The sequence below is a fragment of the Leptonotus elevatus genome, chromosome 12 (assembly GCF_054856555.1).
Source record: "Leptonotus elevatus isolate MCC_2025b chromosome 12, RoL_Lele_1.0, whole genome shotgun sequence".
In the NCBI taxonomy this organism is placed as follows: Eukaryota; Metazoa; Chordata; class Actinopteri; order Syngnathiformes; family Syngnathidae; genus Leptonotus; species Leptonotus elevatus.
Genome location: NC_141250.1, coordinates 11652755 through 11677702, shown reverse-complemented (window position 1 = coordinate 11677702; position 24948 = coordinate 11652755). Strand labels below are relative to the sequence as shown.

Genomic DNA, 24948 nt, shown 5'->3' with positions numbered 1-24948 from the left:
AACCGCTGCAAGCAAGCGTCTGTTTGAATTGAACAACGAACGCGGGGGTGTCCGCCTCGCTTCTCGCTGGCTTTTCACCGTGAGAGTTTGCACCGGTTGGTCGCATCAGCTCCCGGGGTCATTGCGCACACCGGAGGAGAGGAGCGTCGCTTGGTGTACAACATTTAAGCGAGTCGAAAAAAAGACAGAACTGCCGTGTACTGCAGTACAGGTGAGCCACTCTTTCTCTTGCAGCGCCTTCCCTTTTTTCTTTTTTTTTATAAGAGCCCCTCGAACGCTTCCACTTTTTCACCGGCATCCCGGTGGCCGTGCTAAATACTTTAGCTAATGCTAGCACTATTGCTATCAACAGTTTTAAACATGGAAACATTTAAAATTGTCCAAATTCTCAGATTTCTGCATATCAACAGTAATTGTTCACTGATTTCTGTAGTCCTTCATGAAAGAAGACTAATTATCTTCCGTGTTCAATCAAAATAAGACGTTTGCAAAAATCTGTTTTTACTTTGGAAAACAATGACCGAACCGGTAGTAACATAGTACAACATCAATCCCCCTTTGTTTTTTTAAATCTGTATAGAGAACCAGTATAGAGAACCAGTTCTCAAAAGAACCAGTTTTCGATTCTAATCCCAGAATGGGAATACAGTGAATAACCTGGGGGCACATAACATAAATAATTGTGCGTTCTGCTCACTAGAAAACCATTTGGATATAAAGGGTCCACCGTACTTCTAAACTGGTTTGCAATTGTGGTACTCTAACCTGACCTTAAACTCTGGTAGGAAATACTTGATGATTTATTTAGCATTTTAGTAGCTGGTATAAACCGGGTCACTGCCTAAATTGGCACTGGTAAGTGTGAATAAAACCCACTGGAGCCTCTTTGCAGGAAAGAAAAACTGCATTGTTGGACACCAAACCCACCCTCCTTTAACGCCAAACAACACCAACGCAATCTGGGTTGCGGCCCACGCTGGGAAAATAAAGGTCCATGAATTGTCTGCTAAAGTGAGTTTTCCTGCACGGGATATCTCATCTTTCTTTCCACAAACACTTACTGGATGATGGATCTCACTGAGCAAGTGTGTGAGTTTGTTCGAGGAGTCCTAGAGACGGCAGAACAATCAAATAAAACCTCTGGCATGTTCGTAGTCCCATCGTTGGACTTTTTTCTTTTTTTTTTTTTTTTTTTTACCGCTGCAAGTGATTTGTCATGTTTTAACTCATGAGGTCTGTAGCCATGAAGCCAGGGCATTCCTCCCCAAAGCTGACAGGAGAGGATCGTGGAAGGATCCCAAAAATAGAATGAAGATAAATGTTTTGCTGTGCTTGTTGCAACGCCTGTGTAAAATGTACAGACATTTGTTTCGATGCAATATGGTGATGTATACGTGCATTCAAACAGCGTGTGCTAAAACTGCTGCACACTCCGGTATCTCTTTGATTCATTATCTCTTATCCCTTAAAGACTGTGTAAAGTGACATCAGGGCTTTGTTTCTGTCGACATGAGTAGTTGTGGAAATACATCATTAAACTGTTTAGCGACATTTCCCTTGTGATGATTTTTTTGTGTGTGTAATTTGCCAGAGGATATTCATTGTTAAAACAGCTTGAAATTGTCACCTCTCATCCTTTAATCATTCTAAATATGCCTTTTAAGATTTCAATTTGAACTGCAGTGACTTTGAGTTTTCTAGTTTTGGAGTTGGCCCATTCAAAGCATGCAGGTAAATTTCACTCCTTTCCTACAGTTCTCTGCAAGGGTCCCTTGGCACTGAAATTTGAAGTGTGTTGCTATTGATGTTAAATACCGCTGTTTGCAAACTTAGCCATCCATCAATTTTCTTAACTGCTTATTCCTCACTAGGGTTGCGGTCGTTTGCTAATTTATGTGGGAGTTAATTCTTTCATTACGATTGACAGCTGTAGAGGTCAAATATCCATTTGAACTGAGGACGCTACAGAGATCAAAGCTATTTTATCTTAGTAATATTAGCACAGTTTCAATGGTTCTTGCTATTGTCAAAGCAAGAATTTTCCCACTAAATATCCGACGTCCAATTTGTAAATTTTTTGTTAATCCGATGGACACGTAGCAAAGCACACATATGGCTCTAAAACAATAAACCAATTTTAACAAACTGGATTAGTACGCTATATTTTTATTCCTTTATTGGACATTTTCATGCATGTTTTCACACCATTATTTTAGTCATTTTAAATGATGAATATAGGCCTACAAATTGGTCTATATAAAGCGCCAAAAGGTCGTCCGCGCGACTTGTTTTGAATCCGATTTCAACTTTGCACAGACATTTTATATATGTCACTAACCAACGTAGAAATTTTGTTGACGAAATTACGTAACATGTTATTGCAATCTGCACCCAAATGTGACGTCTTTTCCACTTCGTATGCCCATCATGTAGAAACGATGTTGTTTCTACGTCGGCTTGCTCAGTGGGTTGATTAATAAACTCTATGTTGATTGGGGAAACAGGTTATGGATCAAACCAGTGCATGTTGCCTCTTTGTAATCTAAGCCAATTTATTTTTCTTCGTCTACACAATCTTTTGCACTTTACCTAACCAAGAGTCAATTTAAAATTTTAAAATACTATACAACAAAAGACAATTGAGGTAGCAGAGTTTAAAGAGCCAAAATCCGATTTATTTTTTTTAGCACTCTGCCGGATAGGATTTTCCCAAAATGTTGTCATCATATCAGGAATGACTAAATGATTGTTATGCTGTCAAAGCCTGTTGATTTTGAGTGATATCAAAGATGGTCACTGCTGCTCAGGACAAAGATCCAGTCATTACATGCTTGTGGCTATTTTTATACCATTTCCCCCCTAATGTTTCTGAAATGATTTCTCCATGGACCAAGAACCCTGTGAAATGTCATGAGGCCAGAAAGCTGTTAGTTCCCATCCTCTTTGTGATTTTGATTAACTTCTCCTTGCTCTACTAAATACTTTTTTTTAAATATTCATGTGAGAATCTCTCTTCATGTTGAACTCCTGATTCCATGCCAAAGTCGTAATGATCAGAACAATGCTTCAGGTAGGAGTTGAGCAATGGCTAAGGTCTGCTTGGACGTAGCTTAATTGCCCAGCCGCTGATTTTACTTGACTTCTTTCGACAACAAACTAGTCAAGAAGGAATTAACAGTGCCTTTGAGAGTACAGCCAAGCAGTGCGTTCACACAATTCATCCACAATCCATTCCACACAAACGACTGAATTCTCAATGACCAATTAATGGATTACTACGCCCGTCCTTATAGTCAGAGCCAGAAACCAATTGATTTTGAATGGCATCCACTGAGAGATTTGTGGTCGTCGAGTCAAAAAGACAAACTGGTGCAACGTTTTCAAACTCAGTGATAACTGGAATGACTTAAATAGAAATTCATCGAGTCGTTGGACGTCTGTCAAGTTCCATGTATGGCTTTTTAAAAAAATGCTAATTTATTCTTACTCCCTGCAGCTGTACACATCATAAATGTCCATTGTTGTAATGTTGAATCTTTACCATACTTTATGAGCAGGTTGGATGCGGTACAACAGATACAGCACCAAGATAAGACTGAAATATTCATTGGTGACTGCCTTTGCGGCTTTCTTGAGCCATAGAACAAATCACTTGAGTCATGTGTCTGATTTTTAATGAAAACCTGCATCTTGGACCGTTTCTTTTTTTCCAGAGGATATGACCACAAAATAGAAAATAAAACTATTTCTTATGATTGACCTCATAAATCTTTTTTAAAATCCTTTCCCAAAAGCCCACGCTTCATACCGCTAATAATATCAGCGCAAAAATGTCCTGATTTATTAGATCCTCGACGTTTCACAATCCGAGGACAAATTGGCTTGCTGAAAAATGCACGAACGCAGCGAAAACGCTCCCATGTTGGACCAAAATGCATTCCTGATGATACATTCCTGATGTTGCTACATGCGGGAACGTGGGCATGCCCATCTCACCGCTATTTATGAGTGTGCGGGTGGGACCTGATACTAAATGGAGCGTTTTGGGGGTGCACCAGCAGGATGCTTCAAGCTGATGGAGATGGCTCACAACATTGAGAGAACTGTGAGACAGAGCAGTCATGCTTCTAAAAAAAAAAAATAGCATCTCCACATCTTGAGAAGTAATCATTCCCTTCTGGATGTATTTATGAGGGCGGACGAGCTGCGGCTGTGACGCCTGTGCAATATAAAGAGGAAGAAGACTCTTAAATACCAGCGTGACCGAAATGACACGGCGCCTTCGTCATTACATAAAAGACTTTTACTTTTGTTTGTTTGTTGTTGAATATCGGGAGAATCAACCCGAGTGGAATGTCTGCCTGTGACATCTTTTAAATTGCCGCATATCGCTATCTCTATTCTCAGATGTACCTTAGACGAAAATAAAAGTCAAGCAGTCATCCATCCATTTTCTAAAGCACTCCCCTTATTAGGGTTATGGGTAAGCTTGAACATATCCCGGTGGGGTATATTCACACATTCATTCACGCTCATAATCACAGTTTTGGACCAACAATGAAATTGGCATGCATGTTTTTTGAAAGTGAGGGAAAGTCGGAGGAAGGCCGGAACTGAAATTCAAACCCAGAATCTCAAAAGTGTGATGCTGAGGCGCTGACCATTATTCCACCAAGCTGCTATGCAGAAAAACCATGGAATTGAAATGCTTCAAATATAATATCATATGGAAATGTCAAGAATTGAGTGAGACATAAAAGCGAGGCATCTGTGCACCTCACTACAGCTTAATCCAGCTAACTTCAAAGGACTAACTTTTTCTTTGTTTTTTTTTGCAACTGATTTAGCACTAGCTAGCTCATTGTCAAATGGGCAGTTGCTTTAATGTACCAGTCAAAACGGTTCTTATATTTACACTTGGTAATTTATTTTTTAAACTTTTATGATTTGGTCATTTATTTTTAAATTTATATGACCCTGCATAATGTTAAACCTTTACTACTGTTAATGCGAGTCGTGCACTGGATAGCTGCGATGTCTCACTTAACATTGGCTACGTAGTATAATTTGTCTTGTACTGTACATGGTGCTACTTACCAAAAGTAGTGTTTTGTATTTGTGTGTGCGAGATTAACACATTTGTATGCTCGTATGACCGTTAAGAAAGTTACCACAAACATTGCCTGTACAATTAAAAGTTTGACGACAGTGAAGTTTGACCCTGGAAATGATTATTTCTCTTTCTATTGTTATTTATTTTAGGGGGTTGGGTTAAACCTTTAAACCCGACCTCCTCCTATTAAGCACGAAACTCATTCATAATTCAAATGCAAGGAGTAAAGGTGCGAGCCAGGCTGTCTGGACAACCCACACGCATGAAATCATCTCTAAAAGCGGCACTCAACACGTGCAAATCACCGTGCAGGGAAAGAAAAATAATCTACGGACATTTTAGGATTATAGGGAAGAATCTTTTTTAAAGGAGTTTACAAGACAGGTCATCTGAGAGGTAGACTGTTTACAAAGTCATCACAGGATTAGAATGGGCTTGGATTTATGTCCTATGCCGAGGGTTAAGTAATTCCATGTCCAAATGCTGGGAAATGGGTATTTTATGCACCGATTCCAAGTCTGTGGATCTGGTTTGAGCACATGACACGCTCTTTGATTTGTTATTCTCTTTCATGAAGGCTGAAGCATTGTCTCCGTCGGAGCTCTGCGAGCCTCCAAGGACGTCTGGGTAAGTCTGCCATGTGTTTGTTTGTCTGATGTACATTTATAATGGATCTGGATTTCCAAACAGAAACCAAAAACATCAAAGTGCCGATCGGCGATCGTTATGTCTTGGAAGTCCGGAATCACGTTACGTGTATGAAATGAGCTAGACAACATGAAAGGACGGCAGGATTTAGCAATAAAGCAGATGGATATGAATGAGCATGCATTCACAGGAAAACAAGTCTCACTAGGCTATTTATTTCATTTTATTGCATTCAGAGAGAGAGGAAAGTTGAAACAACCTTCGGATAAATTATTGTTGTGTCTCAGAATGCTTGTTAAAAAGATAAACACTCGAAATGAGAATGGGCTCCAGTGGAAGGGCCACAATCCAAATATTTTATGTATTATTGAACGTGTATCTTTTCCTCATGAGAAAATAAGAGTCTTTTTGCCACCAATTATTTTCCAACATACTGTAAATACAACAAGTTCAATCATGTCAGGAGTCGCGGACCACAAACCCGGCATCATTTAAATATGCATCTTTCGGCCGCAATTTTCATGTAAATTCACTTCTCATAATTGCACAAGCACACGGAGGAAACGGAACAGACATACAACAGGAAATAGAACTTATCATAACGTGGGAAAGAGGAAAACAGGTTGTTATCCTCTTTGATCAGTAAAATTAGTAAAAGAGGATGTGTATGTGTAAAGACTCACCTCCCAGTAATTGATCTGCACATTTCTTCCTATTTGCATCACTAACCATACTCAATGGAAAGTAAGCAATTGTTACTCTTTACAGCATTTGTCTTCTTTTACACTACAGTTAAGAATGTTCAAACAGGTTGACCATGTCATGGAATGGATTTTGTTCAACATGAAAGGTTCTACTCCATTTCTGACACAAAAACACAAAAATCTCCAAAAGAGCAATAACAAAACTAAAGTGAAGGTGATAAATAGCTTGCTAATGGCCGTAATACTGCGCATTCAAGAGCTGTTGAGAGACAACGTGTGTTCATATCCACAGAACACCATATCCCACTTGCTGATGCGTGAGGCGACACTCTGGGTTACAACCTATTTTTGCTTGGATTCACCTCGGCGAACGTCTCAAGGAGTTCCTGCCTTGACATTTACAAGGCCCGTGATGAATGCGGACGGCTGCTGCAGGTTTTATCTTCTCGCACGCCGGGTGCCGCGGAGGCCACAGTGTCAGCCCGTCCGGCGTCTTGCGCCCCGCCCCTCAAGCGTCAGCAACAAGAAAGACATCTGGACCTTGAGCTCGAGTGGCCTTGTAGCGCCACAGGACTATTTCCCCCTATCATTTTCCTCATTTATCAGTTACACTTCCAACACACACCATTGATGTGCACTGATCCTAAAGCCAAGGCCTCTCTTTTGATATGGAAACAACGCAATCCATCAGTCGCTCCCCTTGAGCTCAAAGCCGACAAAATGACATTGAATGTAATTGTTTGCCATGTGAGCGTGCTCCGTCCAGTTACTCCTGCTTTGAGTGTAATCCGACTTTAAAGTGGTGCTCAAAAAGAGAACAGAATGAGCAGGAGCATTTCACGTGGCCTATCTCTGGAAATCATTTGGCTCAGTGCATCCGGACCTCGCCGGGAGATAACGCAACAGACGGCACGCGGGAGATAGTGGTCGTGAGTAACGTAGTGGCGGTTAACTGAAAGTAGATCTATTACTCAAGCAACCTGTCCTGTTTCCGCCCCGCTACGAGCTCCGGTGAGAGCTTAACCCTGAGGGCGAGGCAGCGCTCGACATGTGCAAGTAATTTGTATAGAATAAATAACGGTATGATCTTATGATTGTCAGCTGCTCTGGGCTCGGCTGTTGGCTCTGAAGAGATGTCGAGGTAACCGTGCCAAGCTGTTAGGCATCAAATGTGAGGTCCACGAGCGGCACATTAGAAGTTCAGATTGTGCCTGGTTATATCTTAACTTAATCATTATTCGTCACTGATCATTAACACCTGCTAGCCATCAGGTGTAACAGTTATGACTCACTAAGTGATTGGAATAAAGTAGGAATTTAGTAGGGCAAGGAACAAACGAAACTGTAATGACTAGAAACCTGATATTTTTCCATGTGTTACATTTTAAAAATAATTGTTGTAGTACAATATGGCTAAAATAGACAAATCTGTGTTTAATGTGGACAAAATGAAAAAATATTTCGGATATCCTTCATTTCAATGACCATAGATTTTGTCTTGGCATAGACATAAGTGGTTTGGAAAATGAATAAAGTGCTTTAAAAAAAATATCTAATGATCTAATAATATAGTAAACAAAGTACCGGTTTATCTATCCATCCATTTTATTCTGTTAAGGGTTGCTAAAGCTGACTTGAAAGGCAGACTATACCCTGAACTAAATCAATTAATCTAGTAACTGCTCTCATATTTGTGTGATTACTCTAAGCCTTCTCTTACTAAGACTTTGGACAAAACTTAATCGTTTTAAACTGAGTAGAACGTCAAGACTTGGCAATAAACTGTGCGGTTATATATACACAAAACACAGTTGATTTCAGCCATTCACCTTCATCTTAACTTAATGTACACTGGTTTAGATTTAATAAATGGCTTGTTTGGGGTTAAAGCAAATGTCAGTCCAGAATAGACTGAGTTGCCTCAATGGAAAAGCATTATGACAATCTCAAAAGATTAATTCCAGAGCCTGTATATACTGCAACATGGAGGATGGCAAGCACCTTCAAAGTGCAGCCAAACAGATAAGACCTTGGCAATGCTACCTTGTGTCACCATGGAGACCTTAGAAGAAAGACAGAATAGGTCCTTTTGCAGAGAAGCCTGATACACAGCGACAAGGACGCGGAGGAATGAAAAGCGGGAGGAAGACAAAAAAGAGGTGCTCACATCTTGGAAGCACATGTGCTGGCGGGACCACAAGCAGAGTTAAAGTTAGGAAGATACATTTGTTATTGAAGGGAAAAAAAAAAAACAGGTCTGCTTTATTCCCAGAAAGCCTGCAGATGACAGTAAACGCGGCCTTGTTTTCATCAGAGGCACCTTACAAAGACCCAATGCGAGGACGCTAACAAGGCGAATGAAGACATGTCAAGCGGTGACGGGTGCAAAAAGCGTGTTAACAATCTAATCGCGGCAGAACAAAGACGAGGACTGAAGTCTTTGCAGCCGTCACAGACAGCACAGTTTAAACATGTCGAAAAAGATTCCCAACAAACAGAACACGGTATTGAAACGGTTTAATAATGAAGGTACTGCACTGTTGTTTGCTGCACAACTGAACAAATAAATGGCACACCTCAAAGAGAGACCTTTGTTCCCTTCAGGAAAAAAAAGGACAGGTGGTGGTGGCACGAGGAGCCTACGAGGCAATTACGTTTATGTGTTAACACCGATAGACATGAGCCCGAAACTAATGCAACATGTATGTCCTGTTCATTGTCACAGGTGATCTAGCATCCCGGGCGAGAGTCTTTGTACTTCCTGAACTGGTGGCCAGTCAACCACAAGGCAAATAGAGAAACCATTTACCAATTACCAGTCATTTAGAGCCTCAAATTAACCAACCATGCATGATTTTGAAAGCTGGAGTACTGCAATCAAGAAGTACAGGAAATGTTAATCAAGGGAAGCAACTTGAGTTCTGGTAAATAAAAACATCTGAATATACCGTGTCATATGTGTATGAATAGAATGAGATGTTGTGAAGCACTTAATGATGGATGAAAACATCTGGTTGGAGACAGGAATTGTTCGGGTCAAACTGAGACTTGGAGGTGAAACAAGGACAGATGCTACGAATGCATTGAGCTATATTGTCTGAAGTTTGAAAACAGACAGACACAATGTACCATTTGAGACAAGAATGCTCCTAGGGATGGACTCGGCCCATGTCCAGAGAATCATGAACAAATGAGTGAGCTGTTGTAATAAATTTCATTGGATAGTTTGACCCGATGAAGTGAGTCAATAACAGACTGTCAACTCCTGGCTAGCTACAAGAATTATTACGCTAACATAAACCCCTCATTGCCCTTTTATAATCTATCAATATCGGTAAGTCAGCAAATGAAAGCAGTTAGTTGTGAATGTCCAAGTAAAACAGAAGAGACAATCCATAAATAGAACAGTAGGTCTATATTTGATGAAAGAACTAACTTCTCGTATGGACATGCACCTTTGCACTGTCAGCATTCCATTTGTTATTATTACCAGGCTTGGGGAGTAACGGAATACATGTACTACCGTTACGTAATCAGATTACAATTTTTTATTTTTTTGTATTTCATTACAGTTACAGGAAAAAAACATGTAATCAGATTACAGGTACATTTATTAAAAATGGGGATTACTTTGAGGGATTACAATTTCTATGATGAGAGAGAGTGGGAAAGAGGGTGAGAGAGAAAGAGAGAGAGAGAGACCGTTGCTACATGTCGGGTAGGTGGGGACGAAAGATCTATCTATCTATCTATCTATTAAACTGTGAGAACGGAATACATGTACTACCGTTACGTAATCAGATTACAATTTTTTATTTTTTTGTATTTCATTACAGTTACAGGAAAAAAACATGTAATCAGATTACAGGTACATTTATTAAAAATGGGGATTACTTTGAGGGATTACAATTTCTACGATGAGAGAGAGTGGGAAAGAGGGTGAGAGAGAGAGAGAAAGAGAGAGAGAGAGAGACCGTTGCTACATGTCGGGTAGGTGGGGACGAAAGATCTATCTATCTATCTATCTATTAAACTGTGAGGTGTGGTTGCTTTCAATGACAGTTCGAAAACAGCATATGGCCTTCAATCAATCAATCAATCAATCAATCAATCAATCAATCAATCAATCAATCAATCAATCAATCAATCAATCAATCAATCAGTAGCCTACATGCTTTTTAATTACACAAGGATTTTTACTATTTGTAGGCTGCCCGGGTCCTTATCACCCGCAAATAGCAGGGGAACATTGTATAGAATATATATTGTGGTGATATTTATTTTTATTTTGTCTTCATTAGCATACTCAATATTGGAGTAATCCCAAAGTAATCCAGTTACATTACTTTAATATTATGGTACTTGGATTACCTTACTAACTACATTTTTTAGCAGGTAACTTGTAACTGTAACGGATTACATTTGAAAAGTAACCCTCCCAACCCTGATTATTTCATTCATGTCTTGTTTTAGTACAACTGCTAACAAGTAATGAAATGCTTTGATTGATGATGTGTGATGGCGGTTGCCTTGATTGTTGCAGTCACAATGATGGCAGTTTTAGTGCTTCACACAATAGTTTCACACAATGGCTTGGAGTCAGTTTGACCAGAAAAATAAGGCAAAGTATTATTTTGCAAAACACTTTTACTCATGCAACTTTTCAACTTCCTGAAAGCCACAGATTTAGTCAAGTTTTTCTTTGGTGTTTGTTCCAAATTCTCGGTATTGGTTCGCTATCGTTGCAAGCAACCATTGTGGTTCACACTTGGGTTATGCGGCGCAGAAATCTCGCATTCAAAAATCTGCAGTTTCACACGCAAGCAACTGTGCGTCATTCCCGAGAGTCGTTCAAACTTCTTTTTGTGTTACCTTCTTCGATTTGCTACGGTCCACGTTCAATTTGCATGTGTTGAAAACGTTGGTGGCTCACAGCCCGGCTAATATGAGCCACAAACGCGTATCGTTTGCATATCAGGAGCTAAGCCTGATCGCTGCCATGTGCCTCTGAAACGGCTGCCTAAAAGTTGTTATTGAGTCTTCCCGTGAGTTCAAAACCCTCCGGCAAGTCTTCGAGTTTCCATATTGATGAAGAAAGAGCAACATATGACCTCATTTCTATCTCCTAGCTTGTACTACATGTAATTTATCATCACTCTTACAGCCGTCATGAAACTCGATTACCTCGCGCCATTATTGAACTATACCATGTCCTTAAAGTGTCCGCTACCCAACCCCTTAAAACCACACGCCAATGGGTCACACTTTCATGCATGCATCATCGGAATATGGAAAATGATTTTCAGCACTGACCATGCCCATCTTTCAACACAGCAGGCATCATAAATGTTGCATTTTCTTTGCACCGTTTTATGATGGAAGAAGCAAGCTTCTCCAGCTCTTTAGAGAAGACTTTGTTCTTTGGTGTGACAGCTAACAAATTGACAAAGATGCTAGCAAGTGCCTTGATAATACACACACACAGAAAAAAATTGTTGAACATAAGGAATTATTTATGTTGAATTTTAGTTTGAGAAGTGTTCTTTAAGACAAAGGGAACTGCAGCCTAATCCCAGTTAACTTTGGATGAAAGGAAGATTACACCCTCGACTGATCGCCGGTCAATTACAGGGCAACCCTGAGGACAAAGACTGAATTCATCGAGATCCAGTATCAGGCATGAAAACGGGTCAGGGGTGAAAAAGGTGAAAAGCTCTTAGACCAAAATTTTGCCCGTTAACCTGTTCACTGCCATTGACGGCTATAGGCGTCAAAAATTCATTTGAACTATTTCTATTAGTTTAACATATTTTCCACTTTTGTTAACAAGAGTATGAAAACCTAGAATTTGTTTTTATTGTACATTTAGAACAGATATTACATTTGTGATTAATCGTGAGTTAACTATTAAATTAAACATTTTAAAATTACAAAAAAAATTAGGGGTGTCAGGCGATTACAATTTTTAATCGTAATCAATCGCATGACTTCACTAGTTAACTCATGATTAATCACAAATTTTATATCTGTTCTAAATGTACAATATTTGTTTTTAGGTTTTCATACTCTTGTTAACAAAAGTGGAGAAAATGTTAAACTAATAGAAATAGTTAAAATTATTTTTTATGTCTAAAGCCGTCAATGGCAGTGAATGAGTTAATATTCGTCGGGCACTCGTCAAACAGGTTGGGGGCACGCAGTGGATGAAGGGATGGCGAATTTAAATGTTTTTGAAATTTTTTACGGCTTCAAGAAAACGGCCGTGGCTGAGGGTGTAGAGAGGGTCGTTCGGTAACCAAAAGGTCGGATGTTCCATCCCCACTTTCCCCATTTCATGTGTCGTTGTGTCCTTGGGCAAGGCACTTCACACGCATTGCCTCCAGTGCTACTCACACTGGTGTATGGAAGGTGCGAATGTTTGGCGGTGGTCGGAGGGGCTGTAGGCGCACACTGGCAGCCACGCTTCCGTCAGCCTGCCACAGGGCAGCTGTGGCTACTTAAGTAGCTTACCGCCACCACAGTGCGAATGTGTGAGTGCATGAATAATGTACCCATTCCATTGTAAAGCGTCTTTGAGTATCTAGAAAAGCGCATGATGCATTATTATGATAAAAACAGTTTGCGAATGTGAACATCTTTGCTACATTTATTGGACCATGGATGGATGTTGAAAAAACAGCATTCGCTGCGTTCAAGTAGGGATGGGTACCTTTTGTATTTGAACCGGTTCGGGGTATTGATACAAATACTGAACAGTAACAATTTTCGGTACTTTAGTTCTGCTGTTAGTGGTTATAAATGTTAATTTATTTATAAATAATAATTTTATAAAAGAACATTCACTTTAACAGTTATATTCCTTAAATAAAACCTGACAAATTGTCTCCTTAAATTATGTTTTGTTGTTGTTGTTTTTGTTTCGTTTGCTATTATAAAAGGGCATACTCACATTACATGTCGTACCCCCCCCCCCCCCCATACACACACACACCTTCATGCTTTTTGAGAATTCTTGAAACCCTGTTAATAGATATTCCTTCCAACTTCAGCGTTGTTTTTTTTAACCCACAGTGGATATAAGTCATTAAACCCCCAGACAAAGATGAGTGCATGAAGATACATTACATAATGTTGGCAAAGCAAAGTAAACAAGGCATTTAATGCAACAACAACCTATGTGGGTGGCTGAAAACCAAGCCAGACAACTTGCTAATGTCTGAAAAAGTTATAAATCTAAAAAAAAGTAATTAAAAATAACGGGTGGAGTTGTTTGTAGAAGATTTTGGAGGAAGCAAATAAGTGCAGACAAGAAGTTTCTAATTTTGGAAAAGAAGGTTCCTGAAATGGTGTTGAAGTGGATCACGAAGGTTCGGGGCTGGTTGTCATAACAGCCACACTGTTAAACAGGGCTTCCAATTCACACACAATCACATGTGAAGGGCGGGGAGCTATTTGGGGAAAAGTGCGAGCGACGTCTCGTAAACTTTAGTGTCTCTCAAAGCCCCCCCCCCCCCCCACACACACTCACACACACATTTTTACGATCCTCGATGATTCATAAAATTGTGGGTGTGTGTGTAATAAAAGCACCGGCTGATATCCTTTCACCCCCAAAACTCCACTCAACCACACGCATAAAGCTGCTGAACGAAAGACTGATCAATCGTGTCACCATGACAGTGCAGGTAAAGATTAGTAATAGGCTCACTTCCTTTTATGTGAACCAAAGAGCAGATGGATTGCACATTAGGTGACTTCAGGTCTGATCATGGCAACATCTTTTCCAAAAAGTGAGAGCGATTCAAAATATGCTTGATTTCCCAAAGGTGGCAAGAGGCCAGATGGAGACTTGACTTTTGATTCCTGCAAATGGATTCATGCTATTTTAGATAATGAGGGCTTTTTACGCTAAAAGCTCTATACAGCTGAAGGTTAAAATGCTCACTTCCTGGCACAGCTAAGGCAGATCAGCTTGTTGAGCAATGTAGTTATCAGGAAAAACACCATCCGTTGGTGCTTGTGGATAAAAGTAGAACAGTTACTACAGTGTATATCGCCTCACTGCATCACCATAGGCCTCAATACTTTTGATTAAGGCATGACCTATTAATTAGCCGGCTGTTATATCGGCTGGTATTAGGCCTTTTCTGGATTTGTGTCGACTAATCACATTCAAGGCTGACAGAACATGTAGTTTACATCCTTCTCCATCCTCTAATATGCCCATTAAACTGCAATATCTGTAAGTCCAAATCCTGAAGGACAAAGTATTGCAAAACTAAAATATTACTATTATTATTACTATAATTATTACTATTATTATTACTATTATTATTACTATTATTATTACTATTATTATTATTTAATAATAATAATAAATAATAATAATTATTATAATAATATAATCATAAAATAAAATAATTAAAAATAAAAATAGAGAAAGTAAAGTAAAAAATAAAATGTTCTGCTTGTAATTCACATTTTTTGTTGTTGTAAGCATTATGGGACCAGCAAAATAAGCTGTTTTATTAATAATAATTAGGTGATTAATTAGTTATCGGAATTAATTTTGACCAATAAAAAATATATATAATCCATCTTGCCCTAATTTTAATTACCTGCACTGTAGATATGTCCACCAAGCAGTACAGTTTAGTATATTGCACCCTGATTTGGGTGAATTGGACGGCCACGTCAGCGCAACATTTTTTTATTTGAGTGGTGAGTTTGAGTTTTAATATTTTTTTTTGTACTGTTGTGCAACCGGTCTTCAAGTAGGGGCCCCCATTAGGAGATTTCTGTCTCACGACTTGTCATTGCAGTATCTGGTTCCATTTGTGTCCATGATATGGTCCTATCATTGGTTACTCTCTGCAGTTGAGTAAATGCTCTATGCTAAGTGAATATTTGAGCAAATATACGGTAGGTTCTCTGTGAGACCTCATTCTGCCTTGGCAATTGGACAGAGTCCAATGGCTGATGTAGTAAAGAGATTAACAACCTTGGTCACACAGTACATTCACACTAGATGGATGACAGCATTTTCTCAGAACATCTGTTCAGCCCGCAGTCGGACAGTTGGAACTGCGCTCCGTTTGCGCGACCAAATAAAGCCATGAACTGTTTCTAACACTGCACAGTGACTGTCATCCAAAAATACCACATAAAACAAAATCATTCTAATAAAGCTCTGCTGTCCCCAAGGCTTGTGTTTGGGCTTCAGCTCTTATAAAGGGAATACTTAAAAAGCCCTTTAAGACACCCGTGGCCTTCGGGTTAGGGTGACAGCTAATTGTTCCGTGTGAGTCCTAGATAAAGTCACGGTGATCTCATGAATCAAGCATGTAACCTGTGCATCCAGCCTCATTTTCTTCATGCAGCACGTGCACTATGATTTATGGCTGGACACTGGCCTGAAAAAGGTGGTGTTGGATTCAATCAAATACATGGAAGAACATCTGGAAAGCCTATTAGTTACAAATCCCAGCGTGGACTAGTTTGATAGCAACGGCTGACTCAAACCCACGTTCGGGCGCGCTCACAATCTGATGTTTGAAGCTGTGTTTTGTGCATTTTGAATAGATCAATACTAACGATCCTCCCTTAAAGTGCTAGGTGAGCAAGCAAAAGCCTTAAAACAAATCTCCCAGTGTCCTAATGTTTCCCAGATGTAGGCTACGTTTGGGTGCGAGAGTAACTCCTAATTAGGAAAATGAAAAAAACGCCTCGATGAGACCAAACATCTATTCCTAACCTGTGTGATGCCGCTGATGTGACACAAGTCATTCCCATCCAAGATAATTGGGGGTGAGGGAGCATCGGCGGGTTGCGTCTGAACAAGGTACCGGCGACGCTACTTTTCGGCGGCGTAATAAGAACACGGGAAGGCGCGTTGAAATATAACCCTGTCACTATTCATACTCAACCCGTTGATGCAACAATGACTGGCGCGCGGTCTGCTTTTCATTTAATGGAATTACCTTCGGGACACGGCAGACATCTCCCGAGTCGCTCTGTGTGTGTTCCCCCTCATCCCCGCAGAGCTGTCTCATTAACATGGAGTCCAGCGGCCTTGCGAAGACATAGCCACATCTCCGTCCGGGCTGAAGGATTCAGCTTCCTGCAAGGGAGGTGAAACTAATGACTCACCGTGCACAACCCAGAGTTGCTGCACCTCAGGTTAATGCAGAAACAGAACCTCTCTAATCCATTTACGACAAAGAGCCAGAGAACAAGCAACAAGGTAGTGGAGTGTTAAGTGAAACAAGAAGCACTGGTCTAATTTATGACTTTCACAAGAGAGCTTGTTAAAAGATTTGTTTTTGATATGACACAAAATGCTCTTTTTTTTTTCCTTTTTTTTTTACACTATAACATTCCCGTAATTATTCACTCATCGGTAGGGTGGCTACTTCTTTAAGCACACTTCTGAGTTCAGGCATCATCCCACCAGGGTGTGGCTCATAATATCATTTACATTTCATTTCATCCCCCAAGGAGTTTCTGTGATGCAAGCTCATGGGTGTGGTTTTTCGGGGGAGGGGGGGGGGGGCAGTAGATGTGTCACCCATCAGGAGCTGTCAGGAGCTGTCAGAAGACAGGATCCAGACCCTCGGCCAGGGGAGGCCGGGCCAGCCAGCTGTCACCTCTCTGACACATGGCTGAGACCATCCATCTGGCTGAGAGAGGCCCACCAAGGGTGAGAAAGCTAGATCCTAAAGTACATGCAGACACAAATGTTCTGGCCCGCACGTAGACTTTGCAATGTAAATATTCAAGCGTGTATAACATCGGTGGCCCAATCTGCATCGCTGTTAACGTGAATCCCTTCCTCGCCACCAGAGAGTGGAAACAGAAAGGACAACGCTGTCAATCTGAGCAGACGTAAACCATTTGGGGGTGGTAACGCGATACCAATTTTCAACTGAAAACCAATTAAAACAATGTTTTTGAAGCAGGGCGATGCTTACAATTCAAAACTAAGTCTGCCCACGTTATTAATGCTTCTAATTTGACAAAACCAGCCAAGTGAGCAGATATCATAAGGGTAACACAAACCACAACTGCTCATTCTTGAGTTGAGCATGTTGTCCCATCATTTTAACGTTTGAGCAGACGCTGCGAGATTTGCTGACTGACAAGCAATTGGAGTGGCTTTTCAAAGTGGCATCGCCACCTACTGGCGTAGTATGCATATTACAGTGTTTCTGTCTCTGCAGGTGCATGTGAAGGGGGAAGGTCTTGACAACAGTCGTCCATACGATCGTCTGACCGTTTTTGTTGTTGTCAATCTCTCACAGAAGAACTCTTAACAGCAGGAGTGCTTTCCTCATTCATAATAAGCATTCTAAGTATAATACATCAACAAGTCTTATATTTGGCAGTAGCCCCAAAGTCTTCCAAGATGCTCATCTCTCTTCGTTTCGGTTTCACAAGTGGCCTTCCTGTTGTGATACTCTAAATAAAACGCTCTATCTAGCCCAGCCTGTTGAAAGAAAAGGGGTCAGGGTATATGCCAGACATATGGAGAGCATTTGGTGGTTCTAACTGCACCACCCACACAACAGAGTACATCTTGTTTTGGTAAAATTTCACTTTTAATGTAATTGGTGTATATTGGGTTTTGGCAACATTGGAATGCAATGAAAATCCTAAGCAGCTGCATCTGCGAACTGACATTAGGGATCTTTTTTTTGTTTTTGTGGAAAGTATCTTCATTAACTTGTTGGCTGAAGACCCTGTTTAATGTTTGTACATGTGCTCTTCGACATGATTAGGAATTAAAATATCCTTTAAGACAAGTTCCTAATAGTTTCATTCCATTTGGTTCCACAACATGGCAGTTTCAACTTAAGATATCGTACTATTGCTGCTATCTCGTTAACTTGACGAATAGCCAGCTAGGAGGAGAATGAACATACTCTCCATCAAGAAAAGTCTTAAGTGTTACTACCCACCTCTACATAATAATCTGTTTTTCACTGAATACTTACTCTGCCTCAAGTAATTATTTGGAGGGAATATAGTACTTTATTTTTTATTTTTATTCAAAACCCTCTTAAAGTTAGCCATAGATGTAATCACTGATTATATAATTGCTATCTATGGTCAAAGAATACCCTCTTGGGGCCCCAATGAATGTGACTTACATTCTTGCTTGGATTGGCTTTCATCTTCTTATCAGGCATTGCGAGGCAGGTGATATCTTCCATTTCGCCACAAGAGAATAGTGCATGTCAGAGAGACATGTTGACAGGCAGCTCGTTTGAAAAAAAGAACTGACAAGCCTCTAAAGTGTGCAGGTCGACTTCTGAGAGAGGCATGCAGAGACACAAGAACAGAAATAAGAAAACAAACAGAATCCCACTGCTTCTCAGAAACGGTCTGCCCATGGTGCTGAACTTCTGCAGAAAATACCAAATCGTTTGTTTTTATATAAACTATCCAAAGGGGAAACAATATTATACATGTAGTCTTGTCACAAATACTTTCCCCCCCTTTCAAAGCATGAGCTATATTTGCTCTTGAAAAACTTTGTATGGTTCAGTGAGGTGTTCAAAGTTCAAATTTCAGCTAAAGTTGGGAAAACTTTCTTCAAACACAAATCAGGAAACAGCATACCATCTTACAGAAATCCACACATCCAGCCATTTACTATAATACTTCATTAGACTCTTGGGTGAGCTAGAGTCGAACCACCAGCTGACTGTCGACAGTCAAGACAAATCATTCAAACTCACATAAAACTCTGCATTTACTTTCTTGAATTAAATCTGAAAGTCTCAATTCTAATTCATTATGCCCTGTTTAATATTTCTTGTCCATACAGTATAAACAAGGATAGTGCAAGCCTAAACACATGATTCAAATGGAACAAACAACTCTGTTTTTAAACAGAAAGTAGACTCCACTACATCAATTAAATATAACAACAAAAAAGACTTACACGCAAGAGAGTCAAGAAAACTCCGACAGACGTCAAGATTGCATACAAAATGCCAACACAAGGAGCCAATAGAAGAGCAGATTAAAAAAAAAAGCTATGTAAATAAAGTAACAACAATGGGTAGATGCCACGGACTTTTGACTTCCGGGTTTCGCACATCAGGGGCGTTTCCGGCTACTGTTGAGGGGCACAAAAGGGGAAGCACAAGTACTGGTCACGTGGCCCACACGACACAAACCGGAAATGGAAAGAAAGCTGATGTGTGAAAACACGGAAGTTGGAAGTCCCGCCTCCTCCGTGGCATCTGCCCCATTGGTGTTACTTTATTTACATATAATAGAAGGCATAAAGTCCTTCTTGCTAGCCATGTGAGGCAGAGCTTCAAGATTAAGAATTTAAGTGTAATGCTAGTATTTCTCAAAGAGCTAACATAGCTAAATGCTAACATAGCTTCATGTTCGCCTACTGCAACGCTAGCTAGCTAATGCTACAGCAAAAATCGTTGCTTCCCACGACACAAAGTATTAATTTTACTTCTATAATATTGGTTTCCCAAAATACTATATATAATGTATATTATTAATGTCTGTTTTTTTGGCATTTGTCCATAGATTAGCTTTTTGTTTTTAAACTATATACTCATATTCACACGTAAGGACCATTTCGAGTCTTCAATTAGCCTAAAAAGTAGGTTTTTTTTAAGTGGGGGTGGAGCATTCAAGTTTCATACAGGAAGCCGAACGCCCAACCTTCGAACCGTGAGGTGGATGCACTAACCACTAGGCTACCATAGCGTCCTAAAATGTAAGTAATGTTTATTTAAAAAAATAAAACAATAATCAATTGTCTAAATTTTATTTTGGATGAATAATTATAATCAGTGAACCAATTATTCAATAAAATAAATGTGTATGTAACACTGTCGATGGGAACTATTAACACAATTGATCTGATATAACATTTCATTTTTTCCTCAACATTGTATTTGTTTCATTGCTTTTTAAATTGTCTTCTTAAGAGATACTAACCTGGGTTTTTCAATACTTTTGCGTCTATATGTAAATAAGTAAGTAAGTGAACTATGACCTGAGGTGTAATTTTCTGTAAATCTCAACAAAACTAAACAAAAATACAGAATTTTAATTAACCAATTTTAGGAAAAAAATGGCTAAACTAATGCAACAAACATTACAAGCATCGCATTGGCTGTTGTTCATCTTACTCAGTTTCAGTCAAACCATTTTACCTCCTACTGGCCATTATATTCACCCTGCCGTCTCCACTTCAGTGCATATGGGCAGTGCATGAATGTAATTCGTCTGATGACCCGGTATAAGAGGAAACTGTACACAATGAGCTGGGTCATAAAAAGTCAACAGCCAGGAGGGTAATGCAGTTTTATAATGATGAAAATGACAAACATTGGTCTGCAATTACTCCTGCAGCCCGGAGACATAATGTGTTTTAACAGAGGACCTTTATTGACACAGAAAGGGATATATTATTCTGTTATATAGTTTCTCCACCACACTAGTTCGTCAACATAATTACAGTGGGCGCCTTGCGTGCCGTGTCGCACGTTAGTGGGGCCTCGCGGAAGAACAGTATTTGGTTGTTATTCATTGATTTGTCCCGACTAACGCAGGTCTGGCCTCCCGAGGCTTCCTCGGTGGAGCAGTGCCAAGGCTCTGCCCGAACGCCGCATAAAAATAAATGAGAAGTTAGGCCGAGCATATTGTCGATTTCACGTTAGCACCCCTGGGGAGGCAATTTAAACAAGCCAGGATGCTAATCAAAATGGTATAAAATAGGTATGGGGGGTGGCCCATTTTTCTTCATTTCCTTCCTCTACATTTGTGCAACAAGGCCATTAAAGATCTCAACTATCAGAGGGGGAAACTTGTAATTGGACCCACAACATGAAGACTTATTACACTATACTGCTATTATATAGCCATGTGACGATGAGAGGCTAATAACCCTACTTATATTAACTATAGCCTATGTCTTTGATCAATTGTATGTCAGTACAGTAGTTGAGTTCTGGCTGTGTTGTTTTAATGGCCTTTTTGAAAGTAGTCATTTTGATTTGTAAACCAGTGAGTAGATGACAAAGATAAACAAACACGCTTATGTTAGGTTACTGATGCGTTGCCTTAGCATTAGCTCTTCAATTCCTATTTGTTTTGGTCTTAAAGGTGCATTGTGCCGTTTAAAAAGGTAAGAGTACGCTTTTTCTACATCATGCATGCTCCACCAATGCCCAGAATAGTACGAAGGCACCTGACTGTTTTACTCTGACTGCACCAATCAGCTTTTATCTTCCCTTTATAGTAGAGTGCGCGGACCCTCACACTCCACAATTTCTTTGGGGAGGGTAGGGGTGACGTGGTGGAGGGTGACGTAATGCGCGTCCCCGCGGAGTAGCGGACATGTGGCGTGCACTTAAGATCGTGCACGTACTCGCACGCGCACCATGAACGAGCCTGACACAGATGCTGCAGTTACGCTTTGGGCCAGAGGTGGCAGTGGCGAGAAAAAAAAGTGACAAACTGCACAAAGATCCTTTCAATTCCTGTGTAATTTGTCCTGTTTTCCTCGCGGAGAGGTGGAAAGCCGACAGCTTGTTTTGCGCATGCGCAATGAGAAATCAAGTTTTGTTAGTTCCGAGAGGTTGTTTATGTAGGTGCGCCTTTTAAATGCAAAAAAAGCTGTCAGTAAAGCAGCATTGACAACGCGCATTCGCATAATTGGCTTATTATCCGGTAAACAGTCAGTGGTTGAGAAGAGGGCCGGCAAACGCCGGATTTGTGAAAATCCTTGGTGTCCTGGAGGTCTTTGGGCGGCCGTATCTCAAACCCTACGTCCTATAGGGGACATACGGGCACCCCAGGATTCGTCTCGACGAGACCTTTCCAACAGTGTATACTTGCGTCCCGGAGATAGAGGGCCGGCAAATGCCAGATTTTATGCCCAAGGAGGCTCCAGCGTTCTCGGCCATGCTTCGTGGGACCACGGCCCGCTCCGCGGTTCTAAGGCCATTCCAAGGAATGCTCCAGCGAGAATATAATTTCAAGTGGTGATCCTACTGAAGTAACCTAATCATCACAAAAACGGGGAAGAATTTCGTCCGTCGCTTTCAAGCAAGGACGTGTGAGAAACATAAATGGCTGGCTGGCTGTCCACAGGTTAGCAAACCTTATTTTTATTTGAAACCTCTTGCAGCTCTGCAAGGTCATTTTTTTCCTCTCCCGGGTTGAGCCCACTTCATGGGCATGAGCCAGTTCCGAATACTGTAAATTCCAATGTATGGGCAAATTTGTGGGCATGTGATTTTGTCAAAATGCTGCAAACTGCAAACTGCAAAAATACTACTAGCATAAATAAGATCTCAACATTGGCAAATTTTGTTTTGAGGACCTTGTTAAGTACCGGTACTCACACACCCCAAAATAAATAAATAAATAAATAAATAAATAAGTCTATCTATCTATCTATCTATCTATCTATCTATCTATCTATCTATCTATCTATCTATCTATCTATCTATCTATCTATCTATCTATCTATCTATCTATCTATCTATCTATCTATCTATCTTTTTTTTATAATTAACTTGAAATTTGAAAAGGTCTTCTCTGCTTGAGCCAGTGACAGAAAGAGTGAGGGCATTTTTAAGGGCAGTACAAAAGGCCACCACCACAAGAGGGCGCAAATTCCCCATATAATTGTATTTTGGAGTTGTTAATTTAAATATGTACATCCTATATGGCCACATATATTGCTTATGCCAGAAACTGGCATGGCCTATGGCCAGGCTAACTCTACTCATTAGCCAACACACTGATCCTTAATTATGGTACAACACTGAAGTAAATCAAATTGCAATGAAAATCCTAACCACTTATTTTTTGGAACGCTTTTACTTAAAGTTCTAATACAGTAGTTTTGATAGCTAAGTACAGCAAATGACAGATTCTAAAAGGCTTTTTAAGGTAACTTTAACTACTCAAATATCACTTTTGTCTTCTTTTTTTTTTTACTCTAGACAATATAGTGTGGTAATGTGTTTTCTGTTTTGCGAAATGAACACTGGGTGGCAGCACTAACCTGCAGTGTCACAGGGGGGCACGTATTGTACAGCGGAGAAGGGTGGCTCATAATCCGAGTGCATGGACAAAAGCAATAAGTGTCCAGTGTCGCTGATTTACGTGGTGTATTTCTAATACTTACAGGTTCATCTATATATCTGCCAGCGGGCACCAAACCGGGACCCGCTACAAAAACAGGGTTCTGCTGAGCGGCCTTCCTGTTAGGTCTCAGCGGAACCACATTGCGACCCTCAATTGAAGAGCCGCAAATAATTCAACCCTCGAATATCCCCTTGGTATTTGTTATGACCACCGAAACATGATAATATTCATTCCGCGCTCCTGCCTTGAACCCTCAGGTCAGGTGGTAGCAGATCACAGACTCGGTGACTCAAAGGTTAAGCTAATCATGCGTGACTTTTCCACACGGGGTGGGCTTGTCCTCCAGAATCTGCAGCGGCCTGTGAGAAGCAGTGTGTGCAACCCAACTGCTTCTTTATTTACAGATCAAGGCGTTACGTTGTTGATCTGACTTGCACTTACAGTTGAGAAGTGCCGGTAAACTCAACTCCCTTTTAATTAGGGCATGATGAAACATGCCATGTCATGTCAGTGGCACCAGCATCTGTGAGCCTGGTTGCTCTGTATCACTGCTGACTAGATATCACACTTTCAAGGCCACTTGAATAAGAGACATTCATTAAAAAAAAAAAAAAAAATCCAATAGTGTTCTTTAACCAACACTTGTTCATAACTAAAATTTGACAAAAGACTGCCATCTAACGACCAAAGAATGTTATTACAGTTTGCTGGCCCTATGGACTATATGCCACTGAGGAGGCGGGACTTCCGACTTCCGGGGTTTTACCCATCAACTTTGTTTCCGTTTCCGGTTTGCGATGTGTGGGCCGCTTCCCAGTACTTGCGCTTCCGCCTTTGTGCCCCTCGGTTGCGTGTTCCCGTCGACGGGTGCGAGGCTGCGAGTGTGCAGTGTCTGTCCAGTGTCCGAAGCATTTCAGATAGCCGAGACGCTCTCCCGCCGTAAAATGTTAATGATTAAGCCCCATTTTGTGAGTAAATGGGGCTTAATCATTAACATATTGTTTATATTGTTTTTAAAAAATCAAGATAATCTGATTTCATTCCCTCAGATGTGAACATGTTTTGATGTTCATAGTCCTCTGTGAAGAAAGTCAAAATTAAAAGAGACCAGTTCCCAATTTAAATCTGAAAATCCTTACATACGCCTCGGGTCAATAATTCCCAATGATATAGTTTTAATTGCCACAATGTAAGTGTCTGTAAAATTTAAGTAAATTAATAATAAGTCCTATTCACTCTTTAATGTAAACTTTTTAGACATCAACATATATAATAATTAACCTATTGAAACAGTATGAACAAGAATATATGAGCATTAAAACACACTTACCACACACACACATG

The 24948-nt window shown here is 40.3% G+C and overlaps 1 long non-coding RNA gene across 1 annotated transcript; it reads left to right on the top strand.

Moving 5' to 3' along the window:
• The first annotated feature begins 1587 nt into the window (after nucleotides 1-1587).
• LOC147164577 (uncharacterized) lies at nucleotides 1588-9384 on the top strand. Its single transcript, XR_015096762.1, has 3 exons — nucleotides 1588-1731; nucleotides 5691-5740; nucleotides 9191-9384. It is a non-coding gene; the product is annotated as an uncharacterized LOC147164577 (long non-coding RNA).
• The last annotated feature ends 15564 nt before the right edge of the window (nucleotides 9385-24948 follow it).